At 48.4% G+C, this 14484-nt stretch overlaps 1 protein-coding gene across 5 annotated transcripts in view; it reads right to left on the reverse strand.

Annotated features, from left to right (window-relative positions):
* Positions 1 to 14484, reverse strand: part of PC (pyruvate carboxylase) — a 242256-nt gene that overhangs the window by 205742 nt on the left and 22030 nt on the right. For 2 of the 5 annotated variants that reach the window (XM_050960405.1, XM_050960407.1), the window contains exon 2: positions 6973 to 7029. The exons of the other annotated variants lie outside the window; for them this stretch is intronic. The gene's annotated coding sequence lies outside the window, so the exon portion shown is untranslated. The remainder of the gene's footprint in view (positions 1 to 6972; positions 7030 to 14484) is intronic. 5 annotated transcript variants of the gene reach the window in all.

The raw sequence follows: 14484 nt of genomic DNA on the forward strand, positions 1-14484 counted from the left end.
AAAAAATTTTTTTGCCTTATTTCCAGTCTGAATTGTTGAGCTGCAGCTTTCAGCTAGACCTTTTCTACTAGATTGAAGGGCCCAGTATTAGTTCTAGCATTTTAAAATTGACACTCTCCCTTTTTCCAGCACATCATTCTGCATAGACAAGCCCTGCACCGAAACAGGTGGACATAGCCAGACAAATGGTCAGCAGTTCTGCCAGTATAAAGGTGCCTTGCACCAGTATAGCAGGTTCTCGTTCCTACATGGGAATAGCGTTACCAGGATAAGCACTTTTATAACTGCATCCACGTTAGGAGTCCTGTGAAGCGCCCAGAATAACAGGGCCCCCAGACTCAGTTGTAGCCTCTAGGCCACCACCACAATACAATTGTGCAGCACGCTGTCACATGGGAATGACGAACAAGGATCTGATATACACTATTTCAGTATTGAACAAGACAGGGCATCTGTTACAAAAGGCGGTGTTCATGGAGGGAGGGGGAAAGGTTGAAGTTGAAAAGTTAAGGAATCTTGACAGGAAGAACAGGATTTAACTGAGCATCAGCTGGGGCCTTTTCTCAGAGCTGTCTCATTCACGGAGCTCGGGCTGAGACGCTTTGACAGCTAGGCACCGGATTGGCATCAACCGCATCAGATAAGCTGGCAGTCAGATGCAACAAGAGACAGATGCAATAATTCAAGAGACACTTTAGTAGGCACCTTGAGTCTATGCGAAAGCAGCAAGCATCCACCACTACTGCCCACTAGGCTAACGATCATGGGAGTAATACTGGGACTGCCAGACTGGATCAGACAAGAGATCCATCTCATCCTGTTGTAGCAGCCAGCACAACAGGGGCCCTGATCTCAACAACAGGGTCTGTGCAGTGTCTCGCAGGATGGGGGCCCCCCATCTCAGTCAGGGGATAGGGTCCATGCCAGGTGCTGCCAAATGGAGTTCTAATCTCGGTGAGGTACTGCGCAGCACCGATCTATGAGCCCAGGCATAATCTGATTGAACTACATCTTCCATGATGCACCATGACCAGGGACTCATAAAAGACATCTCCTCCTCAAAAAGAGGGAGAAAGTGATGCATCATGGGAGATGTAGTCTGGGCAGGGAGCAACAGTCCACAAAAGACAACAGGAGCATAAGACCCCTCCAACACCCCTCTCGCTGAATCATGAGACATCACAGCACCAGTCTGAACCAAAACATTTTGGGTTTCGATACTGCACTGAAAAGCAGAATTTTTCTGCAGGATTGAAAGAAAACAAGCCCTATTTTCCAATGTGTCAGCAGATTTTAATTTAATTTAATCACACCTTGAAGTCATAGTCTGGACATGCCTTAGTGACAAACGGAGCTCCTGTTTAGCATACTGGCTCAGCAATGCGAGGCCAAAGGGAGCTGAATTTCTTTCTGGCTTGTGTATGAGAATCATTTGCTAAATTCCAGCTGTAGAGGCAAATTCTGCCTGCCTGTGTTACTCTCTGATCAAAGCAGTGGTGCGTTTATCCTCAGACTAAGCACATTTGCTCTGCAGTCCTGAATAGATAAACACATACACACAAGGCCCTGCAGTGCTGGTTACTCAGGGCCTTGTCTACTCTGGCAAGGTTCTGCGCAGTAAAGCAGCTTTTTGTGGTGTAACTCCTGAGGTGTACGCGTTGCCAAGCCACTTGGTGCACAGAAACTGCGCAGCTGCAGCGCTGTAAAAAAAGCACCCCGATGAGAGGCGTACAGCTTTCTGTGCTGGGGCTACAGTGCCAGTGCAGATGCCCTGGTCGATTACAGTGCTGCGACTGCTCTCCGGGAGGTGTCCCACAATGCCTGTTCTCACCTCTCTGGTCATCGGTTTGATCTCTACTGCCCTGCCCTCAGGTGACCTACTGCAAGCCCCACCCCTTAAATTCCTTGGGAATTTTGAAAGTTCCCTTCCTGTTTGCTCAGCGAGGCATGCAGTGGTCTCAGTGCATCTTTCCGGGTGATCATGCCTGCTCCACACACCAGGCGATCCCCGGCTTGGAGCAATGCCGAGATGCTGGACGTCGGCATTTGGGGAGAGGAGGCTGTCCAGTCTCAGCTGCGCTCAAGCTGTAGGAATTATGATACCTATGGACAAATTTCACGATACAGGCCATGATAGGGACACAATGCAGTGCAGGGCCAAAGTGAAGGAGCTGCGGAACGCCTACCACAAGGCGCAGGAAGCAAACCGCTGCTCCAGTGCTGCACCCACAAGCTGCCAGTTCTACAAAGATCTGGACGCGATACTCAGTGGTGACCCCACCTCCACTGCAAAGGCCACTGTGGATACATCGGTGGCTCGTGTGCCAGTCAAGAGTGGACTGAGCTAGGAGGAAATCTTGGAGGTGGAGCGGGGGGCGCCCAGAGGCAGAGGACGACTTCTGAAGTCAGAGATTCATGCAGCCAGGAGCTCTTCTCTACCCCGGAGGAGGCTAGCCAGTCAGCAGTTGGAGCTTGGTGAAACGCAAACAGGAGATGTGCATACCACCACATGCCTAGTCTGAGTGATGGAACAGGGTGTTGACTAACTCCCTCACTTCACGGGAATCCGCATCACAGATCTCCAGGAAACTCTCATGGAGATACTGAGCAATCCGCTGCTGCAGGATCTTTGGCAGAGCTGCTTTGTTTCTTGCCCCGTGAAGGGTAACTTTCCTGCACCATGTGGGGACAGGAATGATTATAAGGCCCTCCCCTACAGTGCTGGCTCTTCCCACGAGCCACGTGCCCAGGGTACAGTACAGTCCTGGAACACTGATCTCACCTGCCCCTCTGGTTACTCACCATTTGGGGGGGTCTTGTGGCTCTTGCCTGGGTTCAGCCAGTTAGTGACAGGTGTGTGAATAGTGGCTCTGTTTTAAATCACCGAATCAGTGGTCTGTGTGTTGCAAACAATTCTGCTTCCGTACAATTTGCATTTTGGCTTCACAGATATGATCTCGGGAGCCCAGCCTTCCTCTTTGTTATCATCAGCTGAACGGCTGCGCAGAATTAGAAAGTGGCCATGAAGAACTAAAGAGGACTTTCTGCATGGTGTCATGATGCACTCCGCCGCCGAAAAACAAGAATTGAAGGAGGGGTGGGACAGCGAGAAGAGGGACCGAAAGGAGAACACGGCTCACCAGAATGAAGCCACGGAGCGGCTCTTAAATGTTATGGAGCACCAAGCGGACACGCTTCAGGCGCTGCTAGCACTGGAAACTGAGCAGCTCCGCGCCCACCCTCCCCTGCGGCTACTGTCAAAAAACTCTTTCCCACGTGCTCCTCAGACAGCACCAACACAGTCTTATCAACCTCCTGGCTCCAGTCTGTCACCGCTGCATTCCACTCCTCCCCCATCATAGTCCAGCCCTGCGGACTCCCAGTACCCACTGCACTCAACACTCATCCCTCTGCAGGTTAGCCCTGCTGAAAGTACAGTACCTGCTGCTCTGTACTCCAAAGGACAAGGTTGCATATGATAGTTGGACATACACAAATCTTTAACCATCCTGGGACCCTGCCTCCTCCTGGGTCCCACAATGTCATGCACGTTGCCCAGAGTCACGGTCTTTCAGAGCAGGATGCGATTAATGGCCCTGCACACTTCCATCAATATGAATCCAACAGTCAACTTTCCCACACCGAACTGGTTAGTGACCGATCGGTAGCAGTCGAGTAGCCAGCTTCCACGGTGCAATCACCACACGCTTCTCCAACGGCAGGGCAGCTCTCATTCTCGTGTCCTTGCACCGCAGGGCTGGGGTGAGCTCATCACGCAATCCCATGAAGGTGACTTTCCTCATCCGAAAGTTCTGCTGCCACTGCTCGTCATCCCAGACATGCATGACAATGTGATCCCACCACTCAGTGCTTGTTTCCCAAAAGCAGCGTTCCACTGTGCTCAGCCCCTCTGTGAATACCACAAGCAATCTCGTGTCATAGCTACAACGCGTGGCGAGATCAATGTCAAACTCCTCTTGTCTCTGTAGTTTAAGGAATAGCTCCACTGCCACTCGTGACGTGTTAGCGAGAGTGAACAGCATATTGGTCAACAGTGCAGGATCCATTCCTGCAGCCCGAAGATACTGGGCACGCAGTACACAAATAGTTGAAAGATGGTGCCAAATGAAGACAGAAGCACAGGGATTGCTGGGATGCGAAGCAAGGCATCACAGAGCATTGGGACAGGACCCCCTCTGCCTTCCCACAACTCTCAGTGGCAGAAGAGAAAGAGATGCTCTGTGGGATAGCTGCCCAGAATGCACCGCTCCAAATATTGATGTAGGTGCCGCAAGTGTGAACACACAACAGCAGTTCCCCTTCAGCGCTCTCCAAGTGGCGATGTAATGCCAGCGATGTAACTCTGTTAGTGTAGACATACTCTTAGAGTCAAAGTCAACAAACCCTATCAACCCACATTCTCTCCGCTCTAAGGAGCTTGCTGATGAGTCTTCCTTCCATGTTGCTCAGTCTGATTTCTTGGCAACACCTCCATTGGCCCTAACTGCCCTCCCAGTGCTTTGACTCTTTCCACTATCTTCAACGCACACACACAGTCCTGCCCTTATCATGGGAGACATGTTAATTCCTTTCTCTTTTAATCTCCCTTGCATTTCGCCCTTGCAATTCTGAAACACTTCACAGCACCTCAGCAGAGCTGCTGAATAGTATTGTAACTGTAAAGGCGGCTACGGAGTAACCCCTTCTTGAAAACTAGAGAGCCCCCTCGGCAACGTTCACAGCCAGCCACTCAGTGATAAACCTGGAACAGCTGGGGAGAGCGTATCACACTAGGAACAGGACTCAGTGACCCAGGAGGTCCCTTCCAGTCCTATGCACTCCCCCGGCCCTACCTCCCAATGGCAACACAATTCAAGTGCAATAGATCTGTTCTGGAGTCAGATCCCCTGTTAGGCATCGTGGTCCAGTGGAAAGGGCATTAGCTTGGAAGCCAAAGAAGCCTGTATTCTCCTCTCAGCTCTGCTACTGTGCGACCAGCTGAGACCTGGTCTATACCTAAAACCGATAATTTAGTTTTCTCTTACTGACATAACTGTTGGTATAAGCCCTAGCATAGGCACAGTGATACCAGCAAGACAATCCTTTTCTGTTAGTAACAGCTGGGTCTACATGCCCAGCTCATAAGGGACCACTATGATCATCTCATCTGACCTTCTGCACAACACAGGACATAGGGCTTCCCTGAATTCATTTCTGTTTGAATTGGAGCTCTACAGGGATAGCAATACCGGCCAACCATGTCTAGCATAGCCAAGGCCCAAGTCGATTCACCTTTCTGCACCTATGTGCTCCTTCTATCTGTCTTGTCTATTCAGGCCTTGTCTACCCTAGGCCACCTTTGCCAGTACAACTCTCCCAGCAAATCCTAAACAGATCCAGCTTCTATTTGCAAAACAAAGTGGTTTTGCCAGTAGAGGTTATACCATCCCCAAGTGAAATAAGCTATGCCAGCAAAAGGACTTTTATGCCAGTATCCCTGCATATACACCAGGAATTTTGCTGGTACAGAAAGGTCAGAGAAGTCACACAATACTCTCACTCTCCCTAGAAGACATCACGGGCAATTTTTCAATCAAAACTGAACTTTTCAATGTCTTTTATTCTAAAATACCTGCTCTAGCTCAACCAGGAATTAATTCAGGGCTGGCCTATGGCCTGTGCTTTAGAAGCAGTCAGACTAGTGGATCACAGTGGGCCCTCTGGCCTTAGAATCTATTAATCTAGGACATAACTATACCAGCAAAAGTTTCTAGTGTAGATCTGGCATGAGGTTTTAAGCTTCACAGATGCATCCACGCTAAGAAAAAAGAAATGCTCTGACCACATTAGCAAAAGATGTGGTGAAATCCTCGTGAAGAGAAGGCAGTTTGTAGCTTCCACACGTTAGCTGAACAAGGTAAACGTTGGTGGGGAGCCTAGGGTTTTGCCTCATGTTTGCCTCCACACAAGCAGGGAGGTGATTTCACCTCTATATACAGCACTGGGGAGACTGATACTGGACTACTGCATCCAGTTCTGGTGCCCTTGTGGGAGGTTAGAGAAAAATGGGAGAGGGTGCAGAGAAGAGCCATAAAAATGATCCAAGGGCTGGAAAAAATGCCTTACAGTGAGAGACATCAGAGAGTTTAAGGCCAGAGGGGACCATTATATCATCTAGCCTGACCTCCAGTATATTACAGACCCTTAAATTTCACCCAGCTACCCCTGTTTTGAGCCCAGTGACTTAAGAAGTTCAATCTGTTCAGCTTAATAAAAAAAAGATCAAGAGATGACTTGATCCCAGTACATAAGAACCGTTGCAGGAAGAAAATAAAAGACTTTTCAGTCTAGTGAAGAAAGGCAGAGCAAGAACCGTTGGCTAGAAGCTAAAGCCAGACACACACAAAATTAGGCAGAAATATTTTTTTTTTAAATAACAAGGGCTATCAACCACAGGAACACACTCCCAAGGGAAGTGGTAGATTCCGCCCTAAGCCAGATCCACACACAAAAAATCCGCAAGACCTGAAAAAAAATCCAATGAAAAAGTATGTCTCGCATCTCTTGATGTCTGCGAATCCAGACTGGCTGCCTTTCTGGAAGATGCATTAGTCAAACACATTATTGCACTCAATATAAGGGTAAATAGGTGACAGTTTCCAGGCAGTGATATAAATGGAGGGCAGAGTGGCTTCTGGCCTTACAAATCTATGAATCTTTTTTTCCTACAGAAGATAAGGCTTTAGTGAAGTTAGCTGGTTGTGTTCTAGCACAGACACTAAAACTCAAACTGATGGTGTTCTCCTGCATTTGCACCTGCATCTCTTATGCTCAAGGTTAAGAACAAACATGGGCAGCCTGGGAGAAATATGTGGCATGCATCCATACTAGTCCTAGTAACTCCCTAGTTACCTTGACCTGCTAACACACATGAAAACTACAAACCTTGTTAGTTAACAAGTAAGAACATACCTCTTTGCCTAGTGAACCGCCTGCAAAGCATTCAGTCTGAGCGTTCTCACAATTCACCTTGGGGGAGGTTAGAGAAAAATGTAAACTGGAATGTTTGCTTTGGAGTTCTTGAGATTGATAATCTGACCACTTGAATCATGTGAAACAAAGGGGGTCGAGGGAAGGAAACAAGATTGTCTTGAGCTGCCAGGAACTTGTGTGAAATCCAAAGAATTCAAAACATTTTGTAAGTAGTTCCTCTCTCCATGCTTGCAAAAGCATTGTTGTCCTTTGTGGAAGGAGATGCACTTTGGGGGGCGGGAAAATACATACAGACTACATTTTTGAAGTGCACAGTCAGAAAAATGACAATACGATGGTCAAAGAACTGTTTCTTTCACAGCCATGCTTAGCGTTTCTTCAAGTCCTAACTTCTGCCTGTGATCATGAAATCCAAGACCAACATTTTCACAGATTTTTTAAGGCCAGAAGGACTCATCCCGAATCCCAAATCATCTACTCTGACTTCCTACATAGCATACATCAGAGAATCTCATCCAGTAACTGCATCAAGCTCCTAACTTCTGTTAAGAGTTACAGTGAGTTCCTTGGAAAAAGGACTGTCTGTTTGTTCTGTGTTTGTATAGTGTACACTAGGGTTCCCTGCTCCAGGACTGAGGCTTCCAGGTGCTACCCCAATCTTAATAATAATCTCATGGAAAGATATGTAGTCTTGATTTACAGACCCCAAGGGACACCCCATCCCTAGGTCAGTTGTTCCAATGGTTAACATCTCTCCCAGTTAAAAACACGTGGCTAATGTCTCATGTGCATTTGTCCAGCTTCAGCTTCTAACCATTCAATCTTGTTCTGCTTTCCCCCCCGCCTTACAGACTAAAGAGCCCTCTATTGTCACAAGCCTTCTCCCTACACAAGTGCTTCTAGACAATGGGCAAGTCACCTCCTAGCCTTCTCTTGGATAAAATAAATAGATTGAGCTTCCTAAGTCTCTCGCTATAAAAGTGGAGCACAAATCATTTTGTCAGCTTTGGGAAATGTGCTACTAGCGTGAGGGAATAAGAATTTTCTGTAATGTTTTGTATGAATGCTGTGTGCACCTCAGTGTCCCCTATATGCTGCACTATTTGCATACCCCTGGGAAAACCCATAGAGGGTGCACCAGAGGGGGTGGAAACAGGCTGTTTACTCTCGGGTAGGGTACCGCACAGGTGTGGCTGTCTTGAGTTTGAGGCCCCATCTCATGAAGACAACAGCAAAGCCGACCCCCCAGCATATTTTCTACCTAGCAACTAATATGTCCATGGATGTTCCACCCTCCGCAGGAAGCCAGCTTGGTTTGACCAGCTGGACAATAAAGGACTGAGGAAGGGGCAACCTGGACAAATGGGGACAGAACGGGAGTCAAGAGGAGGATACATTGCTTAGCTAGGGCTCTGGGCTAAACCAGATGAACTGTGCTGTAAGTTCCTTCTCTCTAGGCTGACCAAGGATCTTCTGTGCTGTGTTCCAAGTGAAGTAATAAACCCTTCTGTTGTGGCAATGCTGTGTAAATGTAGGGTGACCAGATGCCCCAACTGTATAGACACAGTCCCGATATTTGGGACTTTTTTCTTATATAGGAACCGATTACTCCCCACCTCGTCCCGATTTTTCACATTTGCTGTCTGGTCACCCTAGATCACCGCAGATGCCGGCGGAGGTGCATTGCTCCTTGAGATTGTACAAGTCTCCCTCCAGGGCAGGGCCGCTCAGAGGGGGAGGCAAGTGGGGCAATTTGGCCCAGACCCCCAGGGACCCCCACAAGAATATAATATTCTGTAGTATTGCAACTTTTTTTATGGAAGGGGCCCCTGAAATTGCTTTGCCCCAGACCCCCTGAATCCTCTGGGTGGCCCTGCTCCAGGGTCTGCCTCAGTGGGACTCCCTGACCAGAGCTGTCAGTGGGAAGCAGGAGTGCTGAAGGAAGAGTGAGATCCCTAGGGGGTCTGCTTCACTGAAGAGCTCCCCCCAGAGGCTGTTCTAAAGCTGGGGTCCTAGCAGTGAGCCTGCGGATCCATAACAACTAGTAATTTAGGGCCTGAGTTGAGACACTTCAGAAAGTGCTAACTGTAACTGCCTGCTGTGCCCATTCTCAAACCAGAGACAAATACATTTTTTTTTAAACCTCATGGTTTTTAAGGCAATCGTGATTTTTTTGGTGCCAGACTCATGATTTGTTTAATCTTTGGAGTTGGCAGTACTGAGTCTTGGGGCTTTTCTAGATGGGGAAATTGATTGGAACAGCTATAGACCTTTAAATTCACACCCTACCCCATTCCAAAATAACTTCCCTGTGTAGCCCTCGTACTTGGACCGTAAGCTCTCTGGGGTCAGGACTGTCCCTGTGTTGTGTGTGTGCACACAGTGGGGCCTTGAGCCATGATTGGGGTTCGTAGGCGCTACCCCAATACAAATACATAATACTAAATCGTTCTGGGTAGCTGAGCATTGTGGGATAGGTACCCAGAAGTCACCGCATTTCAGGATAGCACAGAAATATGGCAAAACTTAAGCCGATTCACTCTTCGGTACTTACACAGCCCTCTACAAGAGCAGCTGAGTACCTGGCAATCTTCACTGCATTTACCCTCCCTCCCACCACTGGAAGGTACGATTATCCACATTTTACAGACAAGGATCTGAGGCACAGAGAGGTTAAAGCCCAGATTCTCAAAGCTCTTTAGGCACCTAAATCCATCTGAGGGGCTAGATCTAAGTGATTTGCCAAAGGAGGCATAGGAAGCCTCTAGCAAAGTGGGGACTTCAACCCAGGTCTCCCAACTGTGGGCTAGTACACTAACCACTGGGACACTCTTCCGCCATTCAGCTGGGCCAGTGTAGTTGAACCAAACTGCTTTGTGCTCCAAAATGGTTCAGCTCTCCAGATCAGAGAAGGTTTAAAAAGGGAGATTGCAGCACCAAGAAAAGCCAGCCAGGTTCAGTTTCTGAGTGGAGTTTGGAATGCTGGCAGGGCTTAACTTGCAAAGAAACAGCACAGCAGTAGAAACCACGCAGCCTGAGTGTCACAGTGCAGGTCAGCTAACTCGGTCTTGGGCTTCAAGGCTATAAAATTGCAGTGTAGACACTCAGGCTGGAGTTCAGGCCCTCAGACCACAGCCTGAGCCCGAACGTCTATGCTGCAATTTTACAGCCCTGCAGACTGAGCCCAAGTCAGCTGACCTGGGCCAGCCACGACCATGCTGTGGGTCTTCTATCACAGCATGGACGTACAATGTGGAGAGAGATGATAAATACACAACCGTGCACTACCAAGATTTGCAAAAGACCTTCTGTGACCCAGAGGGACAGACCCTGCCAGGGACCTGAGGGACTCTGGAACTGCCAGGGTTCCCATGTGGAAGATGGGTGGCACCTACTAAGCTAGGCCTGCATATAAACTGTTTATTGTTTTCAAGTTCTGTTTTCTCCAGAAGACTTTGGTTCTGAATAAACAGTGCTTTGCTTTGGGAAGGTTGGCTGGTCAGCCCTGTCACTGCCCGTGGGAGAACAGGACTGCAGGCGCTCAGACCACAGTGTATTGCAGTAGTCTGCAGCCAAAGTGCCCGGTTCGGAGGGAGAGAATCACACCCTAAGAAAGGTGACAGCTAGAGGCCTAAGTGTGGTGCCTTCAAGGAGGACAGAGGTGCAGTTACCTCAGGAACTGCGACTCCTCCACTAGCCACTAACTAGGCTGCCAGATTATATCCCCTTGTCCCCACCAAACCGTTACTGACACACTGGCAGGGCCAATTGGGAAAGAAAGCCTGTTAAAAAGAGGCAGATCTATTCAAACTGCACCAAAGCTAAGACAGCTGTAGAAAGAGTCCCTATTAAGTCATCAAGGCTCATTGAATAGAAACTGGCTTATTAAGTAGATTTGCTCCAGTGGAAAGCCAGGCTGCTCTGAATGCTCCTTTTAAGCAGGGGAAAAGAAACATCTAGTCTGGACCTTTGCTGATTAGAGTTAAACTAATCATACAGGGCTCCTATTAAATTCCAGCTGCCAGCTCCACGCATGGACAATTCAGGCCAAATAGCAGCAAAAATGGGCAAGTGATTTTCAAAAACCAAATCTAGCAGAAATGGAAGAAGGTCTAGAGCAGGGTAATGACCATCATTAGAAGGAGGAAATATGAATATGAGGAGATATTGCAAGAGATTAGGGTTTGATGTATGAAAGCAGGATATGAGAGAGGTATATAAAATAATGAATAGCGTATCTATCTAATGAACTTAGACGGTCCTCACTGAGTACCTCATGATCTTTTAATGGCGTTAGCCAACACCAGCAGCTATGAAGTGTGCAACCTTCCATGGGTGTTCCCTTAGCCTCACAGATGTGTTCTGAGGCTAAGGGAACACTAACGGAAGGTTGTACACTTCATAGCTGGTGTTGGGCAAGTCCACTGCATCCACCAGGGCTCCTTGCATCCCTCCATTCCCACCTTCAGCTCCCTGGGTGACATCCTCCCTTTCTTCCCTAGGTCAGGGACTCCTCACAACTCCCCCCCCTCCAATAGCCCCCCTGTCCCCCACCAGGGGTTCTCTATCTTGCCCCATTCCCTCCCATACCCAATCTCCTCCCCTCCACCAAGGGCTCTGAGTGCCCTTCATTCCTCCTCCCTCCATACCAGGGTGCCCCATTTCCCGCACCTTGTCAGAGGCTGTGCACACACCCCCTACAATCAGCTTGATGGCATTTCTGTCTGCCAAACAGGGCCGCCCAGAAGGGGGGCGCAAGTGGGGCAATTTGCCCCAGGCCCCACAGGGACCCGCAAGCCCTGGCCGAGAATCTCTTCCCACAGGGACCCGCGAGCCCTGGCCGAGAATCTCTTCCCTGGCTAGAGGCATCTTTTTACTCACCCGGCAGCAGTCTGGGTCTTTGACGGCACTTCGGCAGCGGGTCCTTCACTTGCTCCGGGTCTTTGGCAGCGGGTCCTTCAGTGCTGCCAAAGACACGGAGCGAGTGAAGGACCCGTCATCGTCGCCACTGAAGACTTGGAGCGCCGCCCGGTCAGTACAGGCGCCACAACGAGTGACGCCTTTTTCTTATGTCCACTCCCCTGCTTTTCCCCAGGCCACTTGAATCCTCTGGGCGGCCCTGCTGCCAAATGGAGAAACGGAGCACAGAGAGACTAATGACTTTCCCCGAGTCACACAGGAAGGTCTTTGGCAGAGCATGGAACTGAACCCAGGCCTCCCAAGTCCCAGGCTAGAGCACTAATTGGACCATCCTTCCTGTCCTGTGGAAGATTGTATTTCAATGTGCCAGAACTCAGGGAAAACCAATTAAATTGGAAGAGGTAACATTTAAAAACAGACCAAAAAAACCACACTTATAATTTTAGCCTGTGGAAGTCCCTGAGCTTGGATGCTGAGGCCAATAAATTAACAGGATCCAGAAGCACATTACACAACAATGTGACTATTGAGCCACATGGCAATAAGAGGGAGACGTTCTGAACACCCTCACCTGGAACGCCGTGTTTAGCTGTGGTTTTACCCCCAGCTCAAAAAGCAATATTGCCATCTTAGAACTGAACACCGCAAAGGCCATTAAAGATCCCATCCCGCTGTGGAAGATGCTCACTTTACCGGGTAGCTGTTTCATGAGAGGGATGGTCCAGTGAGTCACCCCTCCTCGCGTGCTTCCCCTTCTCTCTAGTTACAAACATAAGCTACTTGTCTTCCTTTTCAAGGCCCTTCACAGCCATTCCTGACCTACCCATCATCTTTCATTCACCATCAAGATATCGATGCCCGCATGCCATCAGCCATGGTGCCAGCCTCCGCTGCCCACTTGTTACATTTGGAAACAAACCCCTTGGTGTATTTTCCAATGCTGCCCCTCCTGCTTGAGGATCGCTTGATGATTCCCTGTTCTGTTCATTCCCTCTGGGACACCTGGCATTGGCCAGTGTCAGAAGACAGGACACTGGGCTAGATGGACCTTTCGCTTGAGATCACTGCCTACCATGCTGATTTCTTAGACTCCCGTCTGTCTGTTTGTCTCCATCTGTTGTCTCTTGGCTTATACTTAGATTGGAAGCTCTTTGGGGCAGGGACCGTCGTTGCCCTGTGGTTGTACTGCACCTAGCACAGTGGGGTCCTGGTCTATGACCAGAGCTCCTAGGTGCTATGGGAATACAAATAATAATAAATGCCGATGAACATTGGAGAGATCAGAGCACAGCTGGATAAGCTAATCAAAGCAAGTGCCCTTTATTAAAGAGACAGGATCCCCTAGATTCCAGGGCTGTTACCCTCGCTGCAGATGGTTAGATGGTTCCCCCCTGGACTGGTGACCTGTGTGCACTCAACAGCTCTGTTCATTAGAAGTTCTATTTAAATGCCACTGGCAGATGCTCAAGAATGACTGAAGCTGGCAGCAAACGCACAGATCCAAACGCTATGGAGAAAATCCCAGGTATTAAAAGGCTCTTTTATCTAGTACAGAGGGAGGACAAGGACCAATGGGTGGAAGTTAAAAGCCAAACATATTCAAATGAGAAACAAAGCACAAAGTTTTAACAGAGCACGGGATTAAACGATGGAACAATCTCCAAGGGGAAGTGGTGGATTCTTCATCTCTTGAGGTCTTAGAGGTTTTTCTGGAAGATATTTAGTCAAACGTAAGTGACTGGGCTCAACCCAGGATAACTGGGTGAAATTTTCTGGCTTGTGCCCTACAGATAGATTATTATTTATATTGCTGTTGTGCCTGGTCATGGGCAGGAGCAGTAGGAGTCCTGGTCATGGGCAGGACCCTATTGTGCTAGGCACTGCCCAAACAGAGCAAAAAATGATCTAATGGTCCCTTCTGCCCTTAAAGTCTATGAGGGGGCAGAAAAAAAAGTCTAGATGACCTAAATGGAGAGAGAAAGGGAACTCCCTCTGATCTGAATCATTCTACAGCTCTTGTATCTTTAGGTTCCGTGCAACAAAGAATATGTGAGTTTTGTCATAGACGCAGATTTCAAATAACTGCATTTATTAACTAGGCCTAGCTACTTATATACACAGCTGCTGCATTACGTTCTGGTGGCTTCTACAGTAGAGGACAGGGAGGCCAACTAGCAGGGTCCTGATCTATTTAAAGGGTATTACTCAAATCCTAGACACCACCCTGTCCCTTTCTAACCAAGCCCCGGGTGGATGATCTGTCTTTGAGAAGTGCCCATAGGACACTATAGCTGCACAGATTTTTTTTTTTAAACCCAATTCTGCGTGCACGCGATCTATTAAAGATCTATTAAATGGTCTTCAGACCATTTTTGAGGATTTCAATAACTCGGTCCTGGGATAGGGGTTGTTATAAAATTGGATGGGTGGGGTTCTGTGGCCTGCCTTGGGCAGGAGGTCAGACTAGATGATCAGATTGGTCCCTTCTGACCTATGAGTCTATGCGTCTATGAGTCTATCCAAGCTCTAACTTAAGCCATGTAGGTCATGTGACTACAAAAGCAATCTGTT

The sequence above is a fragment of the Gopherus flavomarginatus genome, chromosome 6 (genome assembly GCF_025201925.1).
Source record: "Gopherus flavomarginatus isolate rGopFla2 chromosome 6, rGopFla2.mat.asm, whole genome shotgun sequence".
Taxonomy (NCBI): Eukaryota; Metazoa; Chordata; order Testudines; family Testudinidae; genus Gopherus; species Gopherus flavomarginatus.